The following is a 15,519-nucleotide window of genomic DNA, read 5'->3' as shown; positions in this document are numbered from 1 at the left end:
AAAAAAAAAAAAAAAAAAAAAAAAAGGCAAGAGAAAGAAAGAAAGAAAGAAGAAAAGAAAATAAAGAAAATGTAGATGAAAGTTCAGGGAAATCAATGTGGCTAGAATTGTGTGTCAAAGTTATAGACAAAAGGGCTACAGAATTCTGTGTGGGGGTCTCCTCGAGAATGTTACAAACTCAAGAAGATCAATAAATTTCAGGCATGATACACACAAATAAAACTACACCAAAACACTTCATAATCAATTTTCCTAAAAAAAACTGAGGAATCAAAAAATTTGAAATTAGCCAGAGGAACAAAAAGGGACAGTGCCTGCAGAATAATGAAGATAAGAAAATGACAGGCTTCTTATCAAAAAGTACATGAGCCAGAAGACAATAGAAAAACACTGTAAAATCAAGAGAAAAAAAAAAAAAAAACTGTCATCTTAGAATTTTAGATCTATCCATGTCCTTCAAAAACAAAGGCAAAATAAAATAAGTTTTCAGGAATAAAAGTAGAAACAATATCTCATATTCTTACCTGTACTATCATGGTAAAGAAAGTTTGTGGTGTCAAGTGAAAATGATACCAGATGGAAACTTTATCCACATAAACGACTGAAGAGCTCCAAAAAATTGTATATGCACTTTTTCCTCATATATATTTCATTAAAATGTATTTTTAAGTTAACTGGTTATTTAAGTCAAAAATAATACTAATAAGTTTGGCATTTATATTATTGGTAGAAATAAAATGTATGACACCAATAGCACAAATGATAGAAAAGGAGAAATGGAAATATATCATTGAAAGATCTTTACATAGTAGTTATATTACTGAAAAGTAGAATATTATTTGGAGGTAGCATAATAATGTAGAGATACATATTGTAAATCCTATAGAAACCTTAAAAGCCATCCAAAAAGTATGCATAAAAATCCAGTGGTGAGGAATACTAGAAAAGATGGCAGATAGGAGACAGGGCTGACGTTCAGCTCCCACTTGGATGGACAGAACAGCATGTGGAGACTCACAGTGTGGGCTTTCACTCCAGGAACCACCACAGAAGCACATCAGAAAATCCAAAAGAATTAACAGATCTTTGGAAGAAGTGGCAGGCCACTGCAAATTCCTCAAGACAGGTGAAAAACTCTGCTGCTGTCTTCAAAGCACCACCTCCTGGCTGGAGGCCGACCAACTCTGGACATTTCAGCAACTCATGACAGAATAACCGTGCTTCAAGGAAGGAGAAAACAAGAGGTAATTCCACATTCTGGCTAACCAGTGGTCCCAAGTCTGTCCACGTGACAACTTCGCTGCTAGCGAGCATTTGAGAAAGCCAGCACACTAAACATATATACAACCAAGGATGCCCCACACAGTTCTACTTCACTTCCCTGCCGTCTCCACAAGAGCAGGTGCTGGTATCCATGGCTTGGAGACCTGAAGACAGATTGCATCACAGGACTCTTTGCAGACATCTCCCAGTACTAGCTCAGTGCCTGGTAGCCTGGCTGGGTGGCTAGACCAGAAAGGCAATCACAATCCTGCATTCTGGCTCACAGGAAGCCCCATCCCTAGGTGAAGGGGAAGTGTGCCACATCAAGGAACCATCCTATGGGACATAAGAATCTGAACAGCAGCTCTTGAGTTCCAGATTTTTTCACTGAAAGAGTCTACCCAAATGAGAAGGAATCAGAAAAGTAATTCTGATAATATGACAAAACAAAGCTCTGTAACACCCTGAAAGGACCACACTAGCTCCCTAGCAATGGATCCAAACCAAGAAGAAATCTGAATTGTCAGATAAAGAATTCAGAAGGTTGATTATTAAGCTACTCAAGTATATACCAGAGAAAGGTGAAATCAATGTAAAGAAATTATAAAATATATACAATATGAATGAAAAATGCTTCAGAGAAATAGATATCATGAAGAAAAAACTAATCTCAACTTCTGGAAATAAAAGACACACTTAAAGAAAGAAAAATGAACTGGAAAGTTCAATAATAGGATTGAATAAATAGAAGAAAGAACTTCAGAACTAAAGACAAGGACTTCAAAGACTTTCAAATGAAAGACAAGGCTTTCACATTAACCCAATCAGACAAATACGAAGAAAAAAGAATTTTAAAAAATGAACAAAGCCTCCAAAAAAATTGAGGTTACTTTAAATAGCCAAATGTAAGAATAATTGGTATTCCTGAGGAAGAAGAGAAATCTAAGAATTTGAAAAACATATTTGAGAGAATAATCAAGGAAAACTTCCCTGGTCTTGCTAGATAGCTAGACATCCAAATACAAGAAGCTAAAGGACACCCAGGAAATTCATTGCAAAACAAATCATCACCTAGGCACATAGTCACCAGGTTATCTAAAGTCAAGATGAAGGAAAAAAGTCTTAAGAGCTATGAGGCAAAAGCAGCAGGTGACTTGTAAAGGAAAACCTATCAGATTAACAGCAGACTTCTAAGCAGAAATCCTACAAGCTAGAAGGGATTGGGGTTCTATCTTTAACCTCTTCAAACAAAATAATTTCCAGTCAAGAATTTTGTATCCAGCAAAATTAAGCTGTTAAGCTTCATAAATTAAGGAGAGATAAAATCTTTCTCAGACAAACACATGTGGAGAGAATTCACTACTACTAAACCAGCACTACAAGAAATGCTAAAAGGAGATCTAAATCTTGAAACAAATCCTCAAAACACACCAAAATAGGACCTCCTTAAAGTATAAATCTCACAGGACCTATACAACAATAACATAAGGACAAAATAACAAAGTATTCAGACAACAACTAGCACAATGAATAAAACAGTACTTCACATGGCAAAACTAAAATTGAACGTAAATGACCTAAATGCTCCGTTTAAAAGATACACAATGGCAGAATAGATAACAATCCACCAAACAATTATCTGCTGTGTTCAAGAGGCTCACCTAACACATAAGGAGTGACATAAAATCAAGGCAAAAGAAGTGGAAAAAAATATTCTATGCAAATGGGCACCAAAAGTGAGCAGAAGTAGCTATTCTTATATCAGACAAAACAGACTTTAAACATACAATAGTTAAAAAAAAAAACAAAAATGGACTTATATAATGATAAAAGGACTGGTCCAAAAGGAAAATACCGCAATCCTAAATCTATATGCACCTAACACTGGAGGTCCTGAATTTATAAAGCAATTATTCCTAGACCTAAGATATCAGATAGACAGCAACAGAATAATAGTGGGGGACTTCAATATTCTACTGACAGCACTAGACAGCTCATGAAGACAGAAAGTCAACAAAGAAACAATGGACTTAAACTATACCCTAGAACAAATGACCTTAACAGGTATTTACAGAACATTTTATCCAACAACTGCAGAATATATACATTCTACTCATCAGTATATGGAACATTCTCCAAAGTAGACCATATGATAGTTCACAAAACAAGTCTCAATAAATTTAAGAAAATCAAAATTATATCAAGTATCATCTCAGACCACATGGAATAAAATTGGAAATTAACTTCAAAAACAACCCTCAAAACTATGCAAACACATGGAAACTAAATAATCTGCTCCTGAATGATCTTTGAGTCAACAATAAAATCTAGATGGAAATTTAAAAATTATTTGAACTGAATGATAATAGAGACACAACTTATCAAAACCTCTGGGACACACCAAAAGTGATGGTAAGACGAAAGTTCATAGCCTTAAATGCCTACATCAAAAAGTCTGAAAGACTACAAATAGACAATTTAAGGTCACACCTCAAGGAACTAGAAAATAAGAATAAACCAAACCTAAACCCAGCAAAAAAATACAAATAAAATTAAAAACAAAGATCAGAACAGAACTAAATGAAATTGAAACAAACAAAAAGATAAAAAGCTGGCTGGTTCTTTGAAAAAATCAACAAAATTGATAAACCATTAAGAAGATTAACCAAGAAAAGAAGAAGATGCAAATAAATCAATTGGAAATGGAATGGGAGATATTACAACCAAAACCACAGAAATACAAAAGATCAGTTAAGGCTACTGTGAACATCTTTACACACACAAACTAGAAAATCTAGAGGAGATGGATAAATTCTTTGAAATATACAACTCTCCTAGACTAAATCAGAAAGAAATAGAAACTCTAAGCAGACCAATAATAAATACCAAGATTGAAACAGTAATTTAAAAATTGCCAACAAAAAAAAAAAACAAGTCCAGGATAAGATGGATTCACAGTTGATTTCTATCAGGCATTCAAAGAGTTGATACTAATCTTACTGATACTATTCCGAAAAATAAAAAGGGAAACTATTAGCTAACTGAATCCAATAGTATATCAAAAAGATAATACATCATGATCAAGTGGGCTTCATACCAGAGATGAAGAGATGCTTTAACTTACACAAGTCAATAAATATGAAACATATCACATAAACAATTAAAGAAACAATGTAGATTATCTCGATAAATGCAGAAAAGGCATTGGAGAGAATTCAGCATCTGTTTATGATTAAAACCCTCAGCAAAATCCGCATAGAAGAGACATACCTCAAGGTAATAAAAGCTATCTAGGACAAACCCAATGCCAATATCATACTGAATGGGAAAAAGTTGAAAGCATTCCCCCTGAGAACTGGAACAAGACAAGGATTCCCACTTTCACCACTTCTAATGAACATAATACTGGAAGCCCTAGCCAGAGCAGTCAGACAAGAGAAACTAAAAGAAAGGGCATCCAAATTGGTAAAGAGGAAGTCAAACTATCACTGTTTGACTATCATATCACGTATCTTATGATATGATCATATACCTAGAAAGCCTTAAAGAATCACACAAAATGTTCATAGATCTGACAAATAAATTTAGTAAAGTTTCTGGATACAAAATTAATGTACAGAAATCAGTAGCACTGATATACACCAACAGTGACCAAGCTGAGAATCAAATCAAGAACTCATCCCCTTTTACAACAGCTGAAACAAAAAAAAATAAAATAAAATACTTAAGAATATACTTAACCAAGGAGGTAAAATGTCTCTACAAGGAAAACAACAAAACACTGATGAAAGAAATCACAGATGACACAAACAAATGAAAACAACTTCCATGCTTGTGGGGTTGGATAGAATCAATATTGTAAAAAGAAATCTGGAAGCATCACATTGCCTGACTTTATATTACAAGGCTATCGTTACCAAAACAGCATGGTACGGATATAAAAACAGGCACATAGACTAATGCAACAGAATAGAAAACCCAGAAATAAAGCCAAATATTTGAAAACCCAGAATAGAGAACCCAGAAATAAAGCCAAATACAGCCAACAGATCCTCAACAAAGCAAACAAAAATATAAAATGGGGAAAGGACACCCCTATTCAACAAATGGTGCTGGAGTAATTGGCAAGCCACAGGTAGAAGAATGAAGCTGGATCATCATCTCTTACCTTGAACAAAAATCAACTCAAGATGGATCAAAGACTTAAATCTAAGATCTGAAACCACAAAAAATCTATAAGATAACTTTGGAAAAACTCTTCTAGGCATTGGCTTAGGTAAAGAGTTTATGATCGAGAATCCAAAAGCAAATGCAACAAAAACAAAGATAAACAGATGTGACCTAATTAAACTAAACAGCTTCTGCATAGCAAAAGATAGAATCATCAGAGTAAAATGGACAACCCATAGAGTGGGAGAAAATATTTGAAACTATGCATCCTACAAATAACTAATATCCAGCATCTACAAGAAACTCAAACAAATCAGCAAGAAAAAAAATAAAAATCCCATCAAAAAGTGGGCAAAGGACATGAAGAGGCAATTCTCAAAAGAAGATATACAAATGGCCAACAAACATATGAAAAAATCCTCCAAATCACTATCAGATAAATGTAAATCAAAACCACAATGAGATATCACCTTACTCCTGCAAGAGTGACCATAATTTAAAAATTAAAAAACAAACAAAAAAAACAGATGTTGATGTGGATGTGGTGAAAATGGAACATTTTTACCATGTTGGTGGGAATGTAAATTAGTACAACCACTATGAAAAAGAGTACAGAGATTCCTTAAAGAACTAAAAGTAGAACTACCATTGTATCCAGCAATCCCACTACTGGGTATCTACCCAGAGGAAAATATATCATCATATGAAAAAGACTCTTGCACACACATGTTTATAGCAGCACAATTCACAATTACAAAAACATGGCACCAGCCTAAATACCCATCAACCAACGAGTGAATAAATAAAATGTGGTACATATATACTAAGGAATAGCACTCAGCCATACCAAGAAACAAAATAATGGCACTTGCGGCAACCTGAATGGAGTTGAAGACCATTATTCTAAGTGAAGTAGTTCAGGAATGGAAAACCAAACATCGTATCACTCATAAGAGGGAGCTAAGCTATAAGGTTACAAAGGCATAAGAATGATAGAATGGACTTTGGAGAGTTGGGAGAAGAATGGGAGAGAGGTGAGAAATAAAAGACTACACATTGGGTACAGTGTACACTGTAAAATATTTATAATTTTTTCCAAAGAAACATAATGTATCAATATTCGCTCATTAATTTTAGCAAATGTACCACAGTAATGTAAGATGTTAATAATAGGTTAAATTATGAAGTGGGGGGTGAGGGGATAGAATGATATTGGAACTTTGTGTACTAGGTGCTTAATTTTTATTTATTTATTTTCATTTTCATTTGTATTTTTTGAGACAGAGTCTCACTTTGTTGCCTAGGCTGGAGTGTGGTGTGGTGATCTTGGCTCATTGTAACCTCTGCGGTTCAAGCAATTCTCCTGCCTCAACCTCCCAAGTCACTGGGACTGCAGGCATGCACCACCACACACGGCTAATTTTTGTATTTTTAGTAGAGACGGGGTTTTGCCATGTTGGCCAGGCTGGTCTCGAGCTCCTAACCTCATGCAATCCACCCGCCTCAGCCTCCCAAAGTGCTGGGATTACAGGCATGAGCAACTGCACCCAGCCTATATATGCCCAATTTTTATTTCAATCTAAAACTTGCTAAAGGAATATATTAATTTTAAAAATAAAAAATAAATATTTCATAAAAGCTAAAAAATCCAATGGTGAAAATAAATTGTACTATGAAAAACTGGCCAATTAATGTGAACAGGAAAGAAGGAAAAAAATATTTTGAAAGAGCAAGATAATGAGTTTAACCCTAACAATATAATAATTGCATTATAAGTAAATAATTAGAACTCTCCAATTCCTTGCCACCATGACTGACTGCTTCTCTGTAATTTTACATACTTTCTTATATGATTCCCATCTACTCTTCTGGGTAGATCCACTTGCAATCATCCACTTGCATGATTGTAACACCAAGTGGTAGATCCACTTGCAATCATCCACTTGCATGATTGTAACACCAAGATCCTGAGTACTATCTCTAAAAGGAAGATTTAATTAGGTCATAGTCCTACTTAAAAACTATATGTTGTATTAATAAAGAGAAAAGTACATTTTATTATAGTCTCATGGAAACTCTAATAGCATATCACTTTTTATATTCACACTGCCAGAGCTTGATATACAATGAAAATTTCTCAGAAATCAGAGAATAGGTTTTTTATGGATTTTCCCTAGGACATTATAGGTGCTCAATAAATACTTCTTGGTTATTTTATCTACCAGTAAATGTATAAGAATCTCATTGCTGTGACTGACCAGGTGGAAAAATTACAGACACACAAGCTTTTTTATTTTGGCCCTCAAATTCTTGTAAAACTAGAAAGGAAAACAAAACAAAAATCTCTGACCTATAATTATATCTCCTGGTAAAAGTGAAAATAAGTATATTATGCATGGTTGACTATCACTTTCATAAAATAAAAATTTATTTCAAAAAAGAATTCATTCCTATAAATCTCTTACTTACAATCAGAAAACAAAATCCTTTTAATTATATGTCTATGTCATCAATTCAGGGATATGCATGTTCCTTACATTTCACTTAGTTTAATGCACTAGTATTAATTACAATTTAAATTTAACTCATTCTCCACAAAATCAAAGATCTGAAAGAGAATAATTTCATTTATTCACTTCATTTTATCAGAAATATTTACTACTTGAACAGTGAGCAAAATGGTTTACTATAAGGTTGAGGTTATTATTCATTTAGAATTTAGGTGAAGATACAATACTTTGTAGGAAAAAAGAGCAATTTAGTAAGACTGTTCCATCTCATTTAGATTTCAATAATGTATTTTTATTAAATAATGTGGGGGAAAAAAAAAACACTGTGAATGAAAAGGCATCAATAACCTCGTCCACTATTTTGGTTAAGGGAATTCAGAAATGTAATTTTTCCCCAAGGTTGCTGTTAACATCTGCCATTTATAATCTTTTAGCATGGTGCTCCATGATGTTTAATGATTTGACTTCAAAAAAAATAAGTCTTTTCTAATCAGAAAAGCAATACATATTTTTGTTACACAATTTGGAAAATGCAAAAACTATTAAGAAGAAAATGAAAATCACCCATTATCCCATCACCCTGAGGAGTTTTTGTACCATTTCATGCATATGTATGTGTGCTTTGCCACACAAGGATCATGCCGCATAGCAGCCAAGAATTCAAATGCCAGGAAGGTGACATCCACGAGTGCCATAGGTCAGGGGTAATGGTCAGGAGTGCTGGGGAGTGTGGCCAGCCGGAGAGCACCTGCCAGGTCTAGGGTCCCAGCCTTCCCAACTCCGGCTGATTGCTGCTCCCAAGTGGTATGCCATGAATGCTACCCAATATCTAGAATTTTAGGAAGGACCTGAACATACAGTTGTTTAAAAGTAAAATATCCTAATTTTTAAATATTGGAAATGAATTTAAGTAATAACACCATGTGAGGCAAACTAAACAAATCTACAGACTAGATTCCACCAGAGAGCTCATCTACCACTTCTACCTTTACTCCTTCCTTTACTACCTTTTTCACTTAATTTTACCAACTGAGCATTTCCCGCATGTCATTAAATAGTCTTTGTAATTGTAAACAGTAACTTTTATGGACATTCAGGATTATATAACAGGCATATGCCATTATTTATACTGCCACATCCCTAATATTTGGAGATTATATTGTTTCCTGTTATTCTTACTGATGCTGTGATGAACATTGTAATACACGAACATTTGTGTAAAACTCTATATCTGTATTACTAACTTCTAAAAGGCACATTACTAGTTCAAAATACAGTGACATTTTAGAGGTAAATATATCTAAATTGCTTTCAACATCATTACACAAATTTCTACTCCCACAGCAATGTTTTTAAGAACACCATACCTCTGGCAGTCTTAATATTATTTTGTATTATATTTTGTTTTTAATTGTAGAAATGTAACAGATGAAAATGATATCTTAACAGCACTTTTTAATTTACTTAATAATGTTTGGGATTAGACTGAGCTAGGAACACTGAGAACATTTTTCTCTTTCCTGGAATTACTATATTTCATAAGCCAATAATAACTTATGAGGAAAACAATTACCTAGACAAAACAGTTTAATAATTACCTTACAATGAACTAAGTGTAAGTCACCTTGCCGGAATGTAGTTTAATGCTTACACACATTTCATTTCTTTCATTTATTCAGCTTTGGGGACTGATTAAACCAAGAAATAGCTAAGGAAAACTACTATGCTTTTGAAGAGTAAATGACAATGCATATTTCAAAGTATAAACATCTCTTGCTTTGCAGGGCCAATACATTTCAGCAAAATTGGCTATAAAGTGAGACATGTTTCCCTACAGACTTTTGATATAAAATCAGCAATATGTTGTTTTAGCAAGAAAAAAAAATGACTAACGAGTAATAAAAAGAGCTTCAGTATAAATAAAGATTACCAGGTTGTAGCATGTTATATGGATTCATTTGTCCATTCCACAGATATTTGAGAGCCTACCATGTGCCAGGTCTCATGTCAGGGACTGAGGATTCAACAGACACTAAGGCTGCCGGGCGCGGTGGCTCAAGCCTGTAATCCCAGCACTTTGGGAGGCCGAGACGGGCGGATCACGAGGTCAGGAGATCGAGACCATCCTGGCTAACACTGTGAAACCCCGTCTCTACTAAAAAAAAATACAAAAAACTAGCCGGGTGAGGTGGCGGGCGCCTGTAGTCCCAGCTACTCGGGAGGCTGAGGCAGGAGAATGGCGTAAACCCGGGAGGCGGAGCTTGCAGTGAGCTGAGATCCGGCCACTGCACTCCAGCCCGGGCAACAGAGCGAGACTCCGTCTCCAAAAAAAAAAAAAAAAAAAAAAAAAACAGACACTAAAGCTTTATGTCATACCTTATAGCGCTTCTCAAACTGCGAATTCACGGCTCACTGGAGGGACTTGTGTCTCATGCAATGCGCCAAATTTGTGCCATTTTGTCCCCAGTTTCCAGAATGAGTTGCCCTCCTCCTATGCTCCAACTGTGATGTGTAACACAATTAACATGCAACGGTGCAGTTTGCAGGCTATGTCTGTATGCAGTACATGTCATGTACTCTTAGATGAAGAAGTTGATTTCATTAGGCGCTCTATCATTTTGCAAATTTGATTGGGCTAAATACATTTTCTTGTAATAAAGAATACTTTAGCTTATCTAAGGACTTATTTCTAAAGTTCCCATGTTCGCACCAGACATTATAGATGCTGAGAAGTGAAAATGGTCAAGCTTTTATAGGGCCTGCTTTGTGGGGCTTGCATTATATTAGGGGATTCAGACCCCCCAAAAAGTGAACAAATTAATTAATTACATGTTATCATTTTAAGTGCTCTAAAAAGTAAGTCTACTTTAGGTAGGATAGCCAGAAAAAGCATTCCTGAGAATATTAAATTTTATTCAGGTGCCTCACATGTGAAGGCTGGGGGTAATGGTGTTCCAGATGGATTATCAAATCCAAAGGTGCAGAGGCGGGAGAAAAAAGAAAAAATAAAAACTGCTATATTTTTCAAACAAAGGGCCAGCATAGTTAGAGTACAGTGGGAAAGGAGGAGAGAGACAGGAAATGCGTCAGGAGAGGTACACAGAGACCAGAATCTTCAGGAACTTACAGCTCATGGTAGGGAATTTAGACTTATTATAGGTGAAATGAAAAGCCACAGTAACAGAAAAAAACTGTAAAAGGCACACACAAAAATTGGATGGTGTTTGGGTGTAAGGAGTAGCACTAATGATTTCCCAGGAGTCAAGTTGTAGCAGAGACATAGGACTAACTAAATTTCACCAGTTCTGGTATAAGAACGGGTATTTTTTAAAGATAAAAGACAAACTATACCCAAGATTGAAAGAAAAGTTAGGCACGTTATGAATGAACAAAAGAACCCTAAGAGCACGTGAGTAGGTAGCATGTGACTGCACGAGAAAGACTTGCAAAACTTGTTTCCAGGGGCATGGGGGACAGAGAAGTTTACCAAGAAGGTGACACAGAATATGAGCACTAGAATTGTCAAAGTCTCCACTGCAGAATACCTGTACAGGCGATTCTGCCGTGAACATATCCCCTGAGTACTGAGTATACTGAGATGCCTATACACATATCAATACATACATATATATAATATCTGTTATATATATACATATATCTATATCTGTGGATTTACCATACTGTATAGCAACCACACAGCAGAAATGTGAGTCAAGTTTGTGTTTCTAAAACCAAAACATACCCCTTATACTATAACTACAGATAATGGAGAAATATGTGTATTCACTCATCAACACAAATATGTATCAGGCTCACTGTACAACGTTGAACACAAAAAGACTTGGTCCCTTTTTTCATGGGCCTTGTAATCTAATGAGAAAGATAGACAACCAAAAAATTAGACAAATAAATATAAAATTACCATTGTGATAAACGCTTCACAGGAAAGTTACAAGGAGATACTGAGCATATATAATAGTGAGAGCTATACTAGACTGCAGGCAAGTAATGATTGACTTCCATGTGTAAGTGACTTCTGAGCTGAGAACTGAACAATGTGTAAAAGTAAAATAGGGAAGAGCAAGATTGCTGGAAAAGATAAGGGGACGTGTGTTTCTTATAGTATGAGGAATGATTCTTAGAGACAAGACCAGAATAAAAAGAACAAAGAGAAAGCGGAAAGAACTGTAAAGGATGAGTTTGGAAGGATATATAGGGCCTATGTTTTTATACATATATGGTAATATCAGTAACTTTTACTGAAATCTTTTTCTGTACTAGGTACCATTCTAAACATTTTACTTGTGTTACTTACTTGAGAAAACACCTTATGAAGGAGGTACTATTATTTTCCACAGTTAGCTGATAAGGAAACAGAGTCCAGAAAGACAAAGCTTCAGTTATGAAATGGTAGAGCCAGGCTCTGAAGCCAGGAAATCTCTTTCCATAGTCAACTCTCTTTATCAGTACTCAGTAAGGGCCTCTCCAACTTAGAAAACTACTGAAGAGTAGTGTGTGGGGGCTGCTGTTAATCACTCAACCTCTCTGTGCTCGTTTCTCCATGATGGACTAAATGCACACAACTGTCTGACTTCTTGTGGGGATTTAATAAATCAATATACATAAAGCACTTAAAATAGTACCTGGCATATAATGAGTAGTATAAGATGCTATTTACCATGTTACTTGTGGTGGTGGTGGTGGTTGTTTCTGTTGTTTTGGATAATATAAAGTTGGATGTGTGTGACTTGGTGTGATGTAAGTTTTCTAAAAGTCACTTCAGCTACATTAAGATTGAATTGGAGGCAGGCATGCAAGGAAAAGGAGAATCATTTATGAAGACACTCTATTTTATAGGAATTAGATGATGGTAGTATGGGCTAGGGTGGAAGAAATGAATATGAAGAGGATTGAATGGGGTGAATAAATATCAAGTGGTTAGGATTTGTTAAGAATTGGCCACTAGGGAGAAGACAGAGGTTAGAGGTGTTGAGGATGGCTATCCAGGTGCTTCTGTCCACTGAGGGTGGGAATAACGGATCAATACAGGTTTGGGGAAAGAGATCCCAAGTATGATTCTGAATCTGCTGGGTTTAAAGACTTTGATATGTCTAAGAAGAGATATATATTTATCAATTTCTATACTGCTTAATTCTAAATAAAGGACACAAAGCTACTTACAAGGTACAAATTGATGAGTCCTATGTACCAGAAACTTCAGTAGATGTTTTACATGTCTTATTTCACATCAACCCATGAGTGTTTATTATTCCTCATATTTTTTCAGACAAGTTTTCACTTACCGTGGGGTCTTGATTGTCTTACTTTTAGTACTATCAGAAAATTTAATCACAAACCCAGTGGAAGGTATCAGGCTAATTCTTGCATACAGCAGTAAACACATGGAGCTTACAGTGTAATAGAAAAGGCAAGCATTAAACAGGTGAATTCATCAGCAATGAGTGCCATGAAAAAAAAGTTGAGTGTTATAGGAATATGGAGAAGAAGAACTGAGTTCATCAGGCAGAGGAGAAATCAGGGAAGGCTTCCTTGAGGAAATGACAACCAAGCTGAGACCAGAAAAACAAGAGGCATTTAGACACGTGAAGGGAGAAAGGAAGAATAATCAAGTATGGAATATCAGGTTGTGTGGAGATTCAGATTCCACAGAGGATATGGCAGATCAAGGATCTGGAAGAATGTCAGTTTGACAGGAGCAGAATGAAAAAAGTAAAAGAACAAATGTGGCTGAAGAGTTAGGTGGGGACTGGATTATATCCAACCTTATAGTCACTTGAGGGAGTTTGGACTATTTCTTAAAGACAATGGGGAAGAAACAGTAAAAGATTTCAGATATTTTAGGAAATTTCTCTGCCTAAGGGACATCATAGCTCCTTCATAGCTCCCTGCTATTTTGAAATAAGCAACTTACTTTTGATAGCCTTAATGGAAGGGAAAAGAGTAGGAACTACAAACTCCTTGTGGTTCTCTCTCTTTCACTCTCTCTCTCCCTCCCTCCCTTTCTATTTCTGTATCTATCATTTGCTACATTCTTATTACCTGCATGTTGCCTGCTCTTTCTTTTGGCTTTATTTTTTAAATGTTGCTATCCAGAGAAACACCCCCAATCTCTGTACAGATTCAGATCTTCACCCTCTTCCATCCCAATTTCTGTGGTTCTTTATTATATCACTAGCAATAAAATTGGGACTCTTTAGACATGTCTGTTTTCAGTCAAAAGAGAAAAGCCTGTTTGCTTGGTGAATGTCTTCTTTATTTTAGCAAACTTGAGTCTAAACTGGCAAATATGGTTTTAAACATTAGGAAAATGTCGCATGTCATCTTAAATATCTAATGGAAGTCTAAACATAGTTAACATATTTACACACACACACACAAACTTCATTATTATATGTTGGCCATTCCTAGAATCTCCGTAGAGAGTTTCGACAAAATGTAATCAGCCCAGAGCACACCATTCTGGCTGTGACAGGAATTAAGCACATGTCAGCACAAGCCATGAAACAATACACAATCACAGTTCAGAAATAAGCATTTACGGTATTGAATGCTGTGAATGCAATCCCTCACATTTCTCTTTTCAATTATGAAAAATGCTACAGAAGTATGCATGTTCAAGTAGTAGTGATTATGTTTTCGTTCTAGTTATTAACATAATTCTACCCAAGAAAAGTGGGCCTATGAACCAAGAGCTTATCCTTGTATTTCCTCAAGTAGTTAACACACTTCTGAATGCCTGTACTCTTCAAATTCCCTTTTTGAGAAGAAATGAGACTAACTGTTGACTGTCACTTGGGGTGAGCCAAAAGGTATTGTCTTCCCACTCTTACTTTACCACCAAGTCCCACAAACCCACAAACACAGTTGATGAAACAGATGAAAATAGGGGTACGCTTTCAAGAATTCTACGAATATTAATAGATATTCATTAATGTGGAAAATCGGAGTTCTGTGACCTTTGATGACTTTAATTAATATTAACAGATATCTGTGTCAACTAAGCAGTTTTCAATCCTCTTGCCATGATAATTACTCATGAGCCAAAAAGAGAGTGGGAGGAGGAATTTGATCTGCAGTTTACAGAACCATTCATGTTTATTAGAACTGACTTAGTGACTATTTTTATAGAATCTTGTATGAGGTTTCTATTTCAGTTATTTTTTTCTGTGTTAGGTGACTGAGTCAGACAAATGGAGGCTTAGAGCAATATTCTACTTAAACAGAGCTCTGGAGCCTTGACATAATCTGAAAACAGATGCAGCGTTGATCACGGAGGAGGGTCAACTCAGCTGGCAGTTTCCAGATGCATAATAAAGGGGACATATGGGACTCACTCTTCCATTATCCATCTGACCCTGAAGGGATACTGACAAGAATGTTAATGCAGAAGTCTGTTCAGCTTCAGTACACCCTAAATTCATACTCACTTATATGAATGCCCATCTTAAGAAACAAAATGAGGCCTCAATAGCTAGCATTCTGCCATCAGCCTTGACTGAAAGATAAGTTCTGCCACAGTCTAGCCCAGAGAACTGGCCCATGCATGTGGACAGCC

The sequence above is a fragment of the Piliocolobus tephrosceles genome, chromosome 4 (assembly GCF_002776525.5).
Source record: "Piliocolobus tephrosceles isolate RC106 chromosome 4, ASM277652v3, whole genome shotgun sequence".
NCBI classification, from domain to species: Eukaryota; Metazoa; Chordata; class Mammalia; order Primates; family Cercopithecidae; genus Piliocolobus; species Piliocolobus tephrosceles.
Note: the sequence above shows the minus strand (reverse complement) of the source record.